Below are 7,589 nucleotides of genomic sequence, written 5' to 3' on the forward strand. Positions count from 1 at the left end.
ACAATCAATACTAGAAATTTAAATGCCTATTACGGTCGGAGCTGGATCTTCGTTGCTTTTTAAATAATTCAATCTTGAATTACTAATATATATTATACTATATACAATGTACTTGCACATATCCATATTATAAGTCTTTTTCTAACTGCGCGCCGATTATATAATTATTTATATATCATATCGAGTTTTTTCAATGATTTTTACACGATTACTTCCGATTTTTTTAGTTTTAAGTATTATACTTCGTTACATGTATTGCATACTTAGGGTTATATTGTAAGTTTTCCAACGAATTTAATTTAATTTTTATTAACATTGATAATGACCCGATCGAGATCGAAAGGTATGTATTGTTATATGTTTATTATGTTTTTAATGTTTACAATGTTTATGATCATTAAATTTTAATTTTTTACATCAAATGAAAACGTTTTGGCTCGTGGCCCTCCTTTATCATACTTTATAATTTTATTTAAATTGAGCCATATTAGTAATAATTTTATTAAACATTTGTAATTATTAGCCATTCAATTGTGTTTCAAATAAAATTATACTTGAGAAATTTGCTGAGAAAATAAATCATGAATTTATATAATACAATTTTCATATATCTTCCTTTCATGCTAAATAGATCTATAGAAAAAAACATCATAAATATAATACCACCAAAGCATATATTTTTATAGATGAATATTTATTCAATGGGAATTACAAAAATAAAAGTCTTCCAAATAACAAGTACAACAATAATCGTCTTCCAAGCGAGTAAATATGTGCTGCGGCCGTGCGCGTGCCTAAGCACCGGGTCGGCGCGCGGTACCTTTACCTGCTTGGAAGACGACTATTGTTGTAATAGATACTTGGAAGACTATGAATTTTCATTTGTACATAATATGAACTATGCACTAACGAAGTTTCAGCTTTGGCGGAATAAATCCATTTTATCCCTTTTTTGGAAGTGGTCGTATGGATGGAAGACGTAGTACGTTGTGTTTGCTACATGGAAGACGAGTTTTATTTTTATGTTTACATTATATATAATCAGAGAAAAAAGTTTTACGCTTGGCAGTATGAGTTTTTTTTCCCAAATTTTTCCGGGTTTTCAAATCGTCCCATTATGCCCCGTAGTGTCCATACCGTGGAAGACTTTGACAGTTCAAGTTCTCATTACAAGTACATTTGATAAAATAATTATTAAGTTTGGCGAAATGAGTCACATTTTTCTGTCGCTGCCTCCCGAACTACTATGTAAATGGTACACTGATAGTACACACGGGTATGCAACTTCCGATTTTGCCATTTAGCGGACCAATCACTGATCGTTATTCTATTGTCCGTACTCTTATTATAGGTACTCTACTTTCGCACAACTGTCCTCTTTCCGTGTATATATAATATGGTAAAACCTAATGCTTATCGAAAAAAACTATTTATATGGTAAAACCTAACATGATAAAATCTAAATAATAAGTGGCTTTCCATTTAATGACACAAGTCGACACAAGTTGATACAAGTGTCGTTCTATGTTATTAAATGGAAAGCAACCAGTATTTAAAAAAACTGCTATACCAAATTATTAAAAAATACAACTTAAGTGCTACTATCTATAAATGACGTATTTATTTATTAAGTGGCACTATTCTTATTGTTTACTTCTTATTTATTTTTTTCAAATATTTCATTTGTATAAAAGATTTGATATTAACAACAGGCGCCAAGATAAATTTTATCAAATTAAAAAGTAAAACCCAAGTGGTACTATCTTTATCAAGTTAAATTCTACCAAATTAAAAAATAAAACCCAAGTGGTACTATCTTTGTTATTTTTACTTAACTCTAATATGTCATGTGTATAAAAGATTTGATATCAACAACAGAGGCGCCAAGTTATTCATTTATAATGATATCTATTATAAAATTTAGTTAACTCTAATGATATGTATGATGTGTATAAAAGGCTACCCCCCAAATTAAAAAGTAAAACCCAAGTGGTACTACCTTTATTATTATTTTTACTTAACTTTAATGATATGTATTATGTGTATAAAAGATTTGATATCAACAACTGGTGCCAAGTTAAATTTCACAAAATTGTATGTATCAGTATGAAAGGTTTGATATCAGCAACTAGCGCAAAGTTGAATCCTATAAAATTTTTATAAATTAATTAAATTATACCAAAAAGTAAAACCCAAATGGTACCATCTTTAGAAATCTTAATGATACTATTCTTTTATTTACTTATTATTTATTTAATTTTAACGTATATCATTTACATGAAAAAACTTAAGAGGTGTACTATTTTTAAAAACCCAAGTGGTATCACATTAGTGGTATCATATTAGTGGTATCACAGTACCATATTTTTATTAAGGACGAAGCAGCCCAAAATAAGAAAATTTTATTAAAATAACAAAATTTGTTATTAAATGTAAAAAAGCTTGGCGCTGCTAGACCTCAAAATGTAATAAGCTATTTATTAAATAATTCTAAATAGTTAACATTAAAATCACAGTTACAACTATAATTAATAACATTCAAATTACAATCATAGTTACAACTATAATTAAAATTACAATCATAATTGCAACTATAATTAATAGCATTAAAATTACAATCACAACTATAATTAAAATTATGTTACGTTCGATGGACTCCACGATTTCTTCGTTTCGCGATCGTTCAATCAACGAAGTAAGATATGAACAAATCCAATTGATAACACAAATCCGAGAGAAGTTTCCAGCCACAAAATCTTGTTTGCTTAGAATCGAGAGATCTGCGATAAAAACTCTGTCGTAGTGCCGACAATCAAACGTTAAATTTCCTTTCGAGCATCGTAGAAAATGAAAGTTAATATCAAATAATCACCAAATAGCGTTGGTACCAAGGCGCTAAGCCAAGTCACGAAATGATTGCCTAAAATCGAAAGATCCGCGATAAAAACTCTCTCGTAGCATTGACTATCAAACCTCTTTTCAAGAATCGTGGAAAATGAAAATCAACATCAAATAATCATCAAACAGCATTGGTACCAAGGCTAAACTAAGCCACGAAATAATCCCCGCGATAATAAGAGCGATAGTGCGGAACGACGCTCGAAAGAAGATGAAATGTTTAACCATCTCACACCGATATCGCACGGGCCCAACTATAATAATGGTCCCACGCTTAGGCTTAAGATAGGGTTATAAATCTAGTAATGACATTTTCCGACACTGAGAAAAATCAACACGAACCGCGACTCTCGATTAACTAATCCAGAGATATCTATCCATCGTTCAACGCGAGAACGAATAAAAAATGACACAGCGGGCGGAGCTAACCGGAAGGCAATTTTCCAATGACGAACCAAAACCGTATCACCTCAGAATCTTGCAAACCTGATTCCCTAATTTTCCAATTAGACACACCCTACCATGGAACCTCCCCCTAAACTATCCCTATATAAACCGCGACATCGCGAGACACAAGTCAGAAAGATAGGAAACTCAAAAAGATAGGAAAGTCAGAAAGTCAGAAAGTCAGAAAGATAGAAAAGTCAGTAAACTCATTGCACAGTCAGTAAACTCAGTGCGTACACTTTCACATAGCCAGTCAACTCAGTGCGTGCACTTTAGTACTAAACAGTGCATTGAAACATTAGATTCAGTGCGCAGAAGTCAACCGTTGGAGAGGTCTAGCGAACCGAGGGCTAACTATCCAGTCTCACCGCTCTGTACAGTAAGTTCCCCCTTCCTCCGTCGTAATTAACGAAATTAATTAACAACCTAACATGTATTGCCTCTCCGACAACACACACACGTAACACACACACATAACACACATAACTCAAATTCAATAGCGTACAATTAATCAATAATTGTACAGATATACCACTAACCATGTCGACTTGTCAAGTTTTTCTTCGATGTATGTAAATCTAATGATTATTTTTAACTTAAATTTAATTACGAAATATATGTAAACTCAACAATTATGTTTTTATGCGAAATTTATGTAAACCTAATCTTTAACTTAATTCAATTACAAATATATATAAACTCAAAACTTATGTTTCAGTCTAATTATAAAATTTATGCAACTCGACAATTATATGTACTTTAATTCGATTATAAAATTTATGATTATGTTTAACTTTAATTATAAAGGTTCATATAAACTCAATAACTATCACATTTTTTGTAATTTACTTTAGTAATAAAACGAAATTCTATTTAAAATGATTTTCTTCAGTTAATTTTTAAATTCAAAAGACCTCGTACTCTCTCGCCGTTTCCCAAGGATTCCACCTGGTCCGCTCCCGAGTTATAAAGATTTATTTCTTTGACTCAAAATTGGACCGACGTACGCACTGCTCAAGGAAACAGGCGTTATAGCGTCCCTTCAGGACGTTGATCCATATTCCGGAGCGATAGGAAGTGCGTCCGACTCTCAGGTGTTCGCCACTGCGCGCATACCTGCGAGATAAAGTCTAAACGTCCTTCCATACCCTCTACAACTCCATCCTTATCTCTCCCGTTTAAACGTATTTCCAAGGGCTTGGACGTAACAATTACAATCACAATATATTAAAAGTATAATTAAATTTTTAACCTATCCTTAAACCTATTATATCCTAAACCTATTATATCCTAAACCTATTATATCCTAAATCTACGCATCGCTTTTATAATGCATGTCTTACGAATCTAAAATTATCCTATTCTTAATTTTATATATTTTTATAATACATAACGCACGCCATATAAATACTTATTCTATATTAAATGTAAGCCGCATACCTGTCTGAATTATTTGCTTGCGCATACACAAACGCCGTATTTTGTTAGTCCGCTCGTTATTTCGTCACCATATTCTCTTTTTTAAATCTCTTTATTATTTTTCTTATTTAGAATTATTTAATAAATAGTTTATTATATTTTGAGGTCTAGCAGCGCCAAGCTTTTTTACATTTAATAACAAATTTTGTTATTTTAATAAAGTTTTCTTATTTTGGGCTGCTTCGTCCTTAATAAAAATGTGATACTGTGATACCACTAATATGATACCACTAATGTGATACCACTTGGGTTTTTAAAGATAGTACACTACTTAAGTTTTTTCATATAAATGATACATGTTAAAATTAAATAAATAATAAGTAAATAATAAGAATAGTATCATTCAGATTTCTAAAGATGGTACCATTTGGGTTTTACTTTTTGGTAGAATTTAATTAATTTATAAAAATTTTATAGGATTCAATTTTGCGCTAGTTGCTGATATCAAACATTTCATACTGATACATACAATTTTGTGAAATTTAACTTGGCACCAATTGTTGATATCAAATCTTTTATACACATAATACATATCATTAAAGTTAAGTAAAAATAATAATAAAGGTAGTACCACTTGGGTTTTACTTTTTAATTTGGGGGGTAGCCTTTTATACACATCATACATATCATTAGAGTTAACTAAATTTTATAATAGATATCATTATAAATGAATAACTTGGCGCCTCTGTTGTTGATATCAAATCTTTTATACACATGACATATTAGAGTTAAGTAAAAATAACAAAGATAGTACCACTTGGGTTTTATTTTTTAATTTGGTAGAATTTAACTTGATAAAGATAGTACCACTTGGGTTTTACTTTTTAATTTGATAAAATTTATCTTGGCGCCTGTTGTTAATATCAAACCTTTTATACAAATAAAATATTTGAAAAAAATAAATAAGAAGTAAATAATTAATAAAACCATAAAATATGTATTACAGGCAGGAGTCGACGCTGGTTATCGGTTAGCGCAATTTTTCTTAATACTAAATGTATAAACCTTAACTTTGAACGTTTCCACTCATGGTTTGAGTCTTCATCAGCAATCTTTCACCCTTTTTTTTTTTTTTGTTTTACGTAGGAGGAGAAAATCTTCTTGAACCCCTTGTCGAGGGGGACCCTTTCGGGACACCCATCGGCAAGGGGAAGACCCTCGACGGCCCGTACCGTCGAGAGTGCCGGACTCAACCCTCTCGTGAACCCTGGAGTACAAGGTATTCCAGGGACGCACCGAGAGGGCCGCCTACCGACTAAAAACTCCCCCTAAAGCGCACTACCGCCCTAGCCTCATGGGGGACAGTCCGGAACCGCATTCCAGCATAACCTCGGACTGCCCCCCAGCGTTAAAGCCTGTTCGGCTTCCTGCCTCTTGGTGCGGGTTCTCCGCTCTCTGATGCCTACCATCAGTTAACCTAGGTCCTAATCCTAATCCTAATATTATCCTAAATATATATTACAATTTATATATTCCGCTTGCTCCTCCCACATATGATCATTAGAGCTTATAGCTACTATTTACACTTATTTATGTACATCTTCCGCGAGCTCCTCCCACATTTGATCCTCGGAGCTTACCCGTTTGAGGAGCCGGTGCTCCCGCCTGCTCTCGAGCAGCCCGCTCTCGGGCGGCCTGCTCGCGCTCTCGGTCGCGCTCCTCCTCCTCCTTACGTCTCATAATTCCCTCGCACAACGAGGCGAAGACGGCCCACGCTTCAGGCGAGCGCACGATGGCCCTCACCACCGCCCTGACCGTTCTGTCGACCCCTATTATTTCCAATAAGTCACCCCTCTGCTCCGCCCAAGCCGGGCAGAACAAGAGGGTATGACCGGCCGTGTCGTGGGCCGCGCGGCAAAAAATGCATATTGGGGTGCCCATACGCCCTATCTTATATAGATAGGCGTTGAACACCCCATGCCCCGTCAGTATCTGGGTCATGCGGTAGGTGAGGGCCCCATGAGCCCTTCCCACCCACGCCTCCAGATCGCCGCCCATGGCCTCGCGCACCCCTGCGCCCGGGCCACTCGGAGACAGCTCCTCTATGCGCTCGGCCCATCGACCGATCGATCTGCGGCGCTCCAACTCCAGCAGAGTTGCGCTCGCACCAGGGGATATCGCGCCGTCCCGGGCGATGATGTCCCGTCTCCTGATGTATGACCGTCTAAGGCGGTTAGCCGCCAGGTCGAAGGGGACCATTCCGGCCAAAATGGCCGCAGCCTCGCCCGAGACGGTACGATACCCCCTGATTACCCTAATCGCCAGGTGACGCTGTAGCCTCCGTACCGTTCTCTGTATGACTCGGTTTTCGGCCGCCGTCTGCGCCCATATTGGCGCGCCATAGAGGACAACCGACATTACGATCGCGGCGTAGGTTTTTCTCCTACGTTCCCCGGGGCCCCCCACGTTGGCCATCAGCCTGGCGAGGGATGTCGCCATCCCCCACGCCTTCGGTACCAGCGCGTTGAAGTGGTCCCGGAAGGTCCACCGCGAGTCCAGGGTTAAGCCCAGGTACTTCACGGTGGAACCGATCGGGACCACCGTCCCGCCTATCCTAATCACCGCCCCCCGTGGAATGTCCTCCACCATAAAGGCGATAGCCTCCGTCTTGGCTATCGAGACCTTCAGGCCTAGCCTCTCAATAGCGCGTACCACCACTGTGGTGCCTAGCTCCGCCCTCACGCGTGCTCCTTCAAAGTCGCTCGCGTACGCCGTTACCAGGGTGTCGTCCGCGTAGCACAATGTAGCGCATCCAATCGGCATTC

Source organism: Trachymyrmex cornetzi, unplaced genomic scaffold, assembly GCF_001594075.2.
Source record: "Trachymyrmex cornetzi isolate Tcor2-1 unplaced genomic scaffold, Tcor1.1 scaffold453, whole genome shotgun sequence".
NCBI lineage: Eukaryota > Metazoa > Arthropoda > Insecta > Hymenoptera > Formicidae > Trachymyrmex > Trachymyrmex cornetzi.